Below are 9,919 nucleotides of genomic sequence, written 5' to 3'. Positions count from 1 at the left end.
TCCCAGCAACCCCTGGGGAGAGTGGGCTTTGGTGGGAATTGGACATGCATGAATGTGACCCCACCTCTGTCTGGGACAGGTAACTACTTCCTGGGATCATCAGGGAGAATGGGATCGCTCCCAGGAGCCCTGTTGAAAGGATGCCGACCCGCCTACGACTTTGTGACGTAGGAGCCACTTTCATGTCAGCTTCAACATTCCATGACCTCATGCAGTCATTGTGATCAATGTGCGTGGACCTGGCAACAGCAATCTTGCCACCCTCTTGGTGGCTCTGGCAGTGATCTTTTCTCATATGTCCACTGGGGCCAAGCCCAGGCTTGGCTGCGAGTGTGCAGGTGCTGTGGGGGTGGGGGGCTGTCAGAGGTGTTGTATTTCCCTCTAACTCAGGACCAAACCCAAGCCCCTTAATCGGGTGACCGTGAAGAGCCACCACCATGTTCTTCTCTCAAGGTGGTTGTACTTCAGGTACGAAATATTTCAGTGATGGGTGAAGTCGTTTTCTCCTATGCAGTTCTTCTTCCTTTTTTCTTTCCCCCTTGGGAGAGTGTCCTCCACCTTGGAGTAGAAGATCAAAAGCAAAGCACGACAAACTTACGTTCTATCACTATGGTTTGTTGCAGCCAAACCATTGTCGAGTTCAAACTACTGGGCTGCCTAAGTTGAAACTACTCAACCGTCATTCCCACGCTTGGCTGTTTTCACATGTCTTGGAGTTGAAGTTCACTTGCAGTTTACTGTCAAGAGAATTTGGAGGCGTGTTTGTTCCTTCTTGATAAGCTTGCAGCACATCAACTGTCAGGTCAGTGACTGAAGGGCTTGGGGACGTGAAATTCCCTTTTTGCCACTCAGAAGAATGATGAAGATCTAGGAATTTGTGTAGGAAAAACATAGAATCTTGGATCAAGAGAAATATATAAATCTGAGATACTACTCATTCCTTTAGGCATTCATTCTGAAAAATATTTGTGGAGCATCTACTATGTACAAGGCACTAAGATAGCCACCATTTTGGAGACGGAATGTCGACATGATCTAGACAGGAACCTTTCAGGGCATATTATAGATACAAGATAGAATTTGACAGGGCTACCCTTAGAGTGTGCGGGTCCCGGGCAAGTATTTTTGGCGAGCTCCTGTTCATATAAACAATTTAAGTCACCCTAAACAGCATGGTAACCATTCTAGTGGTGCAATCTCTTGTGGTTTCTTGAAATAAATATCAGACAGGCTGGGGGGAGTGATCAACTTCTAAGATAACTCGGTAGGCATGAGTCCTGGAGACCCTTGGATCATCTGGTCAACCCCACACTGGTGAAAGTGTCCTTAAAGGAGAGAAATGGGGACTAGAGAGTATTTGGTCTTGGTCTAAACTCTGAGTGGTCTGCCTAGATAGGACCATGTTGTCTCAGGTACAAAGAGCAAATTAGAAAATTTTGGAGGAAGGTACTCCAAATAGCCACTGGGCAAAGGCACCGATAAGGGTCGTGATGGAGAGTCTCTGGGAGTTCAAGGGAGGTTGAGGTTTCTTCATGCTGGGGAGTATTCATGGGCTCTAGACAAGTAGCGTCTGGAGGAAGTCATTTCCGGAAATGGAGGATCAAGGAAGGCAGCAGAGCCCAGGGGGGGTGGGAGTACAGGGTGCAACGAGTAGTAGGTAAATGGTGGCCACAAGGACCAAAGAAATTTCAGGGATAGATTCGAATGTAATTAAAAGGCAATAAGGAGCCACTGAAGATTTTTGAACAGGAATGTGATTTAATCAGAGCTTTTCTTTATAATGGTAACCAGCAATATATTTTTTTGCATGAGTTAATTCTGGAGAAATGAAAATGTTCAAGGACCATAATTTTAAACTTTTATATCTTTTTAAAGATCATGAAATGTAATATCTGCAACTTCTTTTTATATGTTATTATTTTTAAATTTTCACTATTACTGCAAGATATCTTTTTTAAAAAATGTTTTTATTTTGAAACAATTTTAGATGACAAAAGAGTTAGAAAAATAGTCAAGTTCCCATATACTCTTACCCAGCTTCCCCTTATGATAGATAACATCTTATATAGCTATCGGAAAATTATCAAAACTAAGAAATTAACATGGGTACGATGTTATTAACTAAACTGCAGACGGTATTTGTATTTTACCAGTTTTTCCACTAATGTCCATTCTTTGTTCCAGGATTCAATCCAGGATTCCACATTGCGTTGTTAACCATGTCTCTCTTAGTCTCTTCCAATCTATGATATTGATCTTCAGTCTTTGTCTTTCATGACCTCGACACTTCTAAAGTGTACTGGTCAGATATTTTGTAGAAAGTCCCTCAGTTTGGGTTTGTCTGGTGTTTTGTCAGGGTTATTGGGAAGGTTACCTTCTCAGTGCATCTCAGGGATACATAATATGTATAACATTGGTCACTTGGTCAAGGTATTTTCCAGGTTTCTGTTCTGTAAAGTTACTATTTTCCCTTTTGTAATTAGCCCATATTTTGGAGAAGATGCTTTAAGACTATGTAAATGTCCTAGATCTGCTTAAACATTTGCCCACTAATTTTAGGGTCCATTGATGTATCTTGCCTCAACATTTATTACTGTGGTGTTCTGATGGTGATTTTCTAATTCTTATAATACTTCTTCATTTGTTCATTGGTATTCTTCTGTAAGAGAAAGTGGTCCCTTTCCCCCATTTATTTGTTTATTCAATTGTTTATATTAATAGAGGCTCATGGATTTTTATTTTATTCTCTGGGTTACCATATAATGCTATTATTTATTTTGCTGTTCAGGTTCCAACTTTGGCTATGAGAGCTCATTCAAGTTGGGTCTTGTGCCTTTTTGACATGCTCTCCCCTTTTATTTATTGTTTGATCCCTTCCTTTCTTTGTGGCACCTCAGGAATCAACCCCTTTTCCAAGGAGAATGGAAGCCTAGATCTCGGGGATAACATGCAGTTAGGTTGTCACTGCTTCTAATCCCTGTCAGAGGCTAGAGCTAGGAAATATATGCATGTATGTATACTAATCCATGCATAACACACGTCTCTATTTATTTCTATACCCACATCTATTTTTATTTCTATATTCATCTATCTGTATATATATTAAACAAAAACGGTAAATCTGTCCTGATACTTCTGACTCCAAGTCAGCAGCACAGGAGACATTCATGTTTTCCCCCTTTTCATAATTATCATTTCTTTCTCCTCAGAAACCCCGCTCTCATTTTCTATAATATTTGTACTTATTCGCTCCTCTCTAATATACAGTTGACCGTTGAATAACATGGGTTTGAACTGCGTGGGTCCACGTATACACGAACTGTTTTCAATAAATGTCTGTACTGTTTTCGATCTGCAGTTGGAAGTCCTCAGAAGTGTGGGGCCGTTGTACGCATGATCCACGACATTTTATACAAGGGACTTAAGCATCTGCAACTTGTGGAATCCATGGGGGGTCCTGGAACCAATCGCTTGCAGATACAACTTAAGTTTTTGGGGAATCAAAAGTTATAGGCCCCTCACCCCCATGTTGTTCAAGGGTCAACTGTACATATAAGATAGTTTCAGAATTGCTAAACCATATCCCTGGACACAAATTTACCAGCTAGGTACAGCTGTTCGTTAGTATGCAGTTTTTTGTGTGTGTTTATCCTTATAATATCCAGTCAAAACACTTCTATCCCAAGTTATTTACCTCAACTCTTCCTTCCTATACCCTTCGTTGTTATTATTTGATTCAGTTATATCATAGAGTCATTTGTCACAGCCTGTATATCATCTCTCCCCTCATATCCTCATTGATTTTGTTTAATTTACATACAGTGATGTTCATTCTTTGTGGTACACAGTTCTATAGGTTTTGACAAATGCATAGTGTCATGTGTCCACCACCATGTTTCCATTCAAAACAGTTTCAGCATCTTAAAATTTCCCTCGTGCTTCCCTTTTATGATTAATCCCTGCCCCTACCCTAACCCGGGGCAATCCCTGTTCCATTTGCCATCATTATAGATTTGCTTTATCCAGAGTTATGTAAATGAAATCATACAACGTGTAGTTTTTGGGGGGTCTGATTTCTTTTACTTAGAAAGAGTACATTTAAGATTCACCCATGTTATCACATGAAGCAGTACCTTGTACCTTCTTATTGCAGAGTAATATTCTGTTGTAGGGATGTACCACACTTTATCCATTCACCTGCTAAATGACATCGTATTTTCTTCTTCTTGGTGATTATAAACAAAACAGCTATAAACAATCACATACAGATTTTTTGTGTCAACATGTTTTCATTTCTCTTGAATAAATACCTAGAAGTGGGATTGCTGGGTCACATACCCTGTTTCCCTGAAAGTAAAACCTAGCCGGACAATCAGCTCTAATGTGTCTTTTGGAGCAAAAATTAATATAAGATCTGGTATTATATTATATTACATTATATTACATTCATTACATTACATTACATTATATTATGTTATATAAGACCCGGTCTTATATTATAGTAAAATAAGACCGGGTCTTGTATTAATTTTTGCTCCAAAAGACGCATTAGAGCTGATTGTCTGGCTAAGTCTTATTTCTGGGGAAACACGGTAGTAGATGTAGGTCTGACCTTGTAAGAAGCTGTCAAATTGTTGTCCAATGTGGCTGTATCATTTTGAATTCCCGCTAGGAATGTATGAGAGCATCAGTTGCTCCACATTCTTGCCAACAGTTGATATTGCCAGTTTTGTTTATGCTTTCCCATTCTAATAAGTGTGTAGCAGTATTTCATGGTGGTTTTAATTTGCATTTCCCTAATGACTAATGATATTGAGCATCCTGTCATATGCTTATTGGCCATTTGTATATCTCCTTTGTTGTTTGTTCAGATCTTTTGCCCATTTTAAATTGGGTTGTTTACTTTCTTACTGAGTTTTGAGAGTTCTTGAAATATTTGGATTTAAGTCCTTTGTTAGAAATGTGATTTGTAAATATTTTCTCTCAGTCTGTGGTTTAGCTTCTTACTCTTAACACTGTCTGTCACAGAGTTCAAATTTTAATTTTGATGGAGTCAAGTTTTATCAAAATTATCATTTTTTTTATAGTGCCATAGTAAAACTCTCTGCCTAATCCAAGCTCATGTAGATTTTCTCCTGTGTTTTACTCTATGTTTTATAGTTTTAGCTTTTCCATTAGGTCTATGGTCCCCTTAAAATTTTTTTATCATGGTAAAATATACTGTATTAACATAAAATTGATGACTTTAACTCTTCAAAGTGTACAATTCAGTATCATTAGTATATTCACAATGTTGTACAACTATCACCACCCATTTCTAGAACTTTTTCTATGATTTGGAGTTAATTTTTGTATAAGGTTTGAGGTATTGGTCGAGATTTGTTTTGCATGTGGGTGTTCAAATGCTCCCACACCATTTGTTGAAAAAACTGTCCTTTCTCCATTTAATTGTCTTTTTATCAGTGTTAAAAATCACTTGACTATATGCATCCTTTTTGTGTTTTTGTGGGGTTAGTATTTCAGAAACCACATAACCAGCATGTGATGTACTATTTAAACAAAATGTTGTACAGCAATTCTACCCCTATCTATGGGGCTATGTTCCAAGATCCCCAGTGGATACCTGAAACTACGGATGATACTAAATCCTATAGATACTATATTTTTTTCTCACACATACATACGTATGACAAAGTTTAATTTATAAATTAGGCACAGTAACAGATTAACAATAACTAATTAAGTATAACTATATACTATAATAAGATTTATGTGAATGGGGTCGCTATCAAAATATCTTATTGTACTGTATTCACCCTTCTTTCGATGATGGGATACAATGCCTACATGATGAGATGAAGTGAGGTAAATGACGTAGGCACTGTGACATAGTATTAGGTTACTATTGACCTTCTGACAATGAGGTTTACTTGAATAGGCACTGCCATCAGTGAGAGTTGATCTGATAACTGAGATGGCTACTAAGTAACTAACGGCGTGAATACACTGGACAAAGGGATGACTGATGTCCTGGGTGGGACAGAGCTGGATGGCATGAGATTTCATCACACTACTCTGAACGGCGGGCAATTTAAAACTTCTGAATTGTTTATTTCTGGAATTTTCCATTTAATATTTCAATTCTTGATTGACCGTGGCTAACTGAAACTGGAAGGCAAAACCATGGAGAAAGGGAACTGTTGTACTCTTAAACTACCAGTTTATGAGAATAGCTCCCATCATGCTGGGAGGTAGGCCTAAGACACTTAGTGGGTGGGAGATGAACTGACTCTATAGTTAATTCACAGTAAGGGCAAAAGAGACAGTCCCAGGGGAAGAGTGATTTGTGATTTTGACTTGAAATGAGTCAAAGAGAATGTCAGCTGGGGCAAAGTATGGCCAAATACTAAGGGAATAACAATTTCCTTCTTAATTGCCAATATTCTTGCTACAACCCTTCCACTAGTGGGGATCAAGGCAGAAGGACACTTTACTATCCTATAAGTTGCCATTTATACAGCACTTATAAGTTCTATGGACTTTATATGTATAAACACATTAAAATTGTGTAACAACTGTTCTTATGCTAGTATGACATATTATTTGTATTCTCATTTTACAGATGAGGAAACTGAGCACAGAGAGGTTAACTAACTAGCCCAAGGTCACACAGCTAGAAAGTGGCAGAGCTGGGTTATAAGTAAAGCCAGTCTGGCTGCAGAGCTTATGCTACCTCTCTACACTGATCCCCTTGCTGTTCATTGAACATAACAAGGTGCTTCCCCACTCAGGGTAACTGCTGCTCATGGCTCAGAAAGGTCAGGGCTCAGGTGATAGATTTCAGGAGTTGGCAAACAACAGTCTGAGGACCAAATCTGCTTCACTGTTTGTTTCCGTAAATAAAGTTGTTTTTGAAACACAGTCATGATCACTCAGTTAAGTATTTCTGTGGCTGCTTTCATGTTACAAAGGCAAAGTCGAGCAATTGCTCCAGAGACCTATGGCCGGCAAAGCCCAAACTATTTCCTATCTGGTCCTTTACAAGAAAGTCTGTGGTTGTATGCGATGGTCATTGGCATAAGATAGTTACTGAAGGTCCTAGTTCTCCAAGGGAAAGAATGGAGAGGAAAGAATCAAAGAAAGAAAGTTGGCACGAACCACATTAGGAGGCGAATGAGGAAGGACAACAAAGAAAGAAACAGAAGACATTATTATTAGGTGTAATAATGTCAAATGTTATGCAATGGCTTTTATTTATTTAATGATAGTTGTAAATCAAGTCAGATTTCAAATACAGGGGTGGGAATCTTTGAAAGAAAGGCATTTTCAGAATTATTTTGTAAAACAAAAATCTTTGGAAAATGCAAAGAAATACCCCATTCTGTGTCCACTTTTGCAAGTTTGGATTTTATTATGCTTGGTTTTGTATGAAATTGAAGCTCTTCAGAAAGAAGGATCATTCATTCATTCATTCATTCATTCATTCACTCATTCAATGCATTGAATGCCTTGGTGCTGGGCTAGATGCTGAAGATAAGAGTGGTGAACCTCATGAAGTACAGTTTACTGAGGGGTCCTGATGAGTAAACAGATAGTGACAATGTTGAGCCCAGAGCGAGGGCGGGCAATACAGAAGCAAATAGGGGGAGACTTCTGGTTTAGATTGTGGGCAGTGGTGTGTCTGTGTGTGGGGGTGTTGGAGATCTGGGAAGGCTTCCTCGGGGAAGGAATGTCTAGGCTGAGACAGGAAGGCCCGTCAGGCAGTTACTAGGTGAAGGCAGAGAGATGGGGTAGAGCCAGTGGAGGAGGAAAGGTATTTGAGGCTGAGAGAAAAGCATATACAAAGTCCCTATGGTGTGCTGAAGGAGTCTCGCGTAGTTTGGTGAGACTGGAGTGTGATTCTCATTGTGGGGAGAGTGGTGGTGGGAAGGAAGAGCTGAGAGATGAGATGGGAGGTGAGCAGAGGCCAGCGATGAAGGGCCTGTAATGCTCTGCTAAGGAGTTTGGCCTGTAGTTGAGAATAGTGGGGCTTTGCAGGGAGGTTTGAAGCAGCCTGGCGTGTGGCCTGGCGTGACTTGCATAGTAGAAAGATCGCTCCGGCTGCAGGCTGGAGAGTGGACTGAAGCTAGGAAGAGGATCGACACCAGTTAGGAGTGGCTGCAGGGATAGAGTGGACTGGCTAAACAAATATAAAGAAGGACAAATCACGTAGACTTGGGCATAAATCAGATCTGAAAGTAAAGGGGAGAAGAAAACGCAGCAGGCCAGTATAACTTGATAGATGATTGTGCCGTTCATAAAGAAGAGGAAGATGAGCCAGGCAGTGGTTTTTGGAGGATGGTTGGGGAAGGTGATGAGCGCAACTTTGTGTATGTTGAATCTTTGGGGTACCCCTGGGATATCCACTGGAGAGGTTCACAGGCAAAAGGATTTCTGTGTCAGTGGCCCAGGAAAGCAGTTAAAATGTAGATGTGTGAGTTGTCAGAATATGGATGGTACTTGAAGCCATTGGAGTGGTAAGCATTTCTCAGGGAAGGACTTTAAAATGAGAGGAGAGAGAACAAGGATGAAATCTTTGGAACACCGTCATTAAAAGGGGGATGTTCAGAGGAACAGAAATGAAAGATACTGGGACAAAGTGCCCACAGAGTTAGACGGAAAACAAGAATGTCACAGAAACTCAGGTAAGAGAATCTTACAAGAAGGGGGGGCATGCAAAATTACAGACTATTCAAGAAATAATAAAGCCTGGAGAGAGTCCATTGAATTTAGCAACAGGGAAGGCACTGGAAACTTGTGTGAGGGAGTTTCAGTGGAGTCATGAAAGTGGTAGCTATATTTCAGTGGAATGAAGATGAATGAGAGAGAGGAGGAACTATAGACAGCAGGAACAGACAACTCTTTCAAGAAGCCTGGCTGTGAAGGAGAGGTGAGGAGATGGAGGGATGGCTGGGGGGAGGGGCATGGGCTGAGGGAGGGTTTCATAATATAGGAGCAATTTGGACATGTTTATTATTTTTATTTTTATTTCTTTTTAAATTTTATTGGGGAATATTGGGAGACAGTGTGTTTCTCCAGGGCCCATCAGCTCCAAGTTGTTGTCCTTCAATCCAGTTGTGGAGGGCACAGCTCAGCTCCAAGTCCAGTTGCCGTTTTCAATCTTTAGTTGCAGGGGGTGCAGCCCACCATCCCATGTGGGAATTGAACCGGCAACCTTGTTGAGAGCTCGCGCTCTAACTAACTGAGCCATCCCGCCATCCCTCTGGAAGCTCAGTGGCAGCTTGTTGTCTTCAATCTAGTTACAGGGGGCGCAGCTCACTGGCCCATGTGGGAATTGCACCAGCAACCCTGTTGTTTAGAGCTCGCGCTCTAACCAACTGAGCCATCCGGCCGCCCAATTTGAGCATGTTTAAATGTTGATGGAAGGAGTCAGGGAAGAAAAGAAGAGGGGTGATCCTAAGGGGCACAATCTCTGAGGAGGCAGAAGGATGGGAACTCCAAACCCAGCACAGTGGTCAGCCATGGTGTTGGGAAGGAAAGAGGTAAAGGTGGTTATGCATGCTGGTCAGTGTGTTGGTGTGGCAACAGGGAGTAGAGAATTTTTCACTTGGTTCTATTTTTTTTCCCTAAAGTTGATAGGGAGATGATCTCCAGAGAGCAGGAAGGAAGGCAATAAGACAGCAAGTTTGAGAAGAATGGTCATTGTGGAAATGGGAGAGAAAGCTAATTAAGAACACAGGATTGCTGGGGAGGGTTGAGGCCTGAAGTGAGGTTGGAGACCAGCACACTAATCACTCCAATTCGTGTGATTGTTAATTTTACGCACCAGTGCTCAGCAGCCCGGATGTAAGAGCCAAGAAAAACGAGTGGTTTGACTGAACCTAGGCAGGTATAATCAAAGACCAGTGGGCATGAGAGT

General features: G+C 40.8%; 1 protein-coding gene across 2 annotated transcripts in view; it reads left to right on the top strand.

Moving 5' to 3' along the window:
- ANGEL1 (angel homolog 1) overlaps positions 1–9,919 on the top strand; it is a 62,477-nt gene that overhangs the window by 29,511 nt on the left and 23,047 nt on the right. The window contains exon 1 of one of the 2 annotated variants that reach the window (XM_074327169.2): positions 624–802. The exons of the other annotated variant lie outside the window; for it this stretch is intronic. The gene's annotated coding sequence lies outside the window, so the exon portion shown is untranslated. Of the gene's footprint in view, positions 1–623; positions 803–9,919 lie in introns of those variants that run through there. 2 annotated transcript variants of the gene reach the window in all.

Source organism: Rhinolophus sinicus, chromosome 3 (assembly GCF_057876585.1).
Source record: "Rhinolophus sinicus isolate RSI-liver-muscle chromosome 3, RSI-T2T, whole genome shotgun sequence".
Classification (NCBI taxonomy): Eukaryota; Metazoa; Chordata; class Mammalia; order Chiroptera; family Rhinolophidae; genus Rhinolophus; species Rhinolophus sinicus.
Note: the sequence above shows the minus strand (reverse complement) of the source record. Positions and strands in the feature narration are given on the sequence as shown.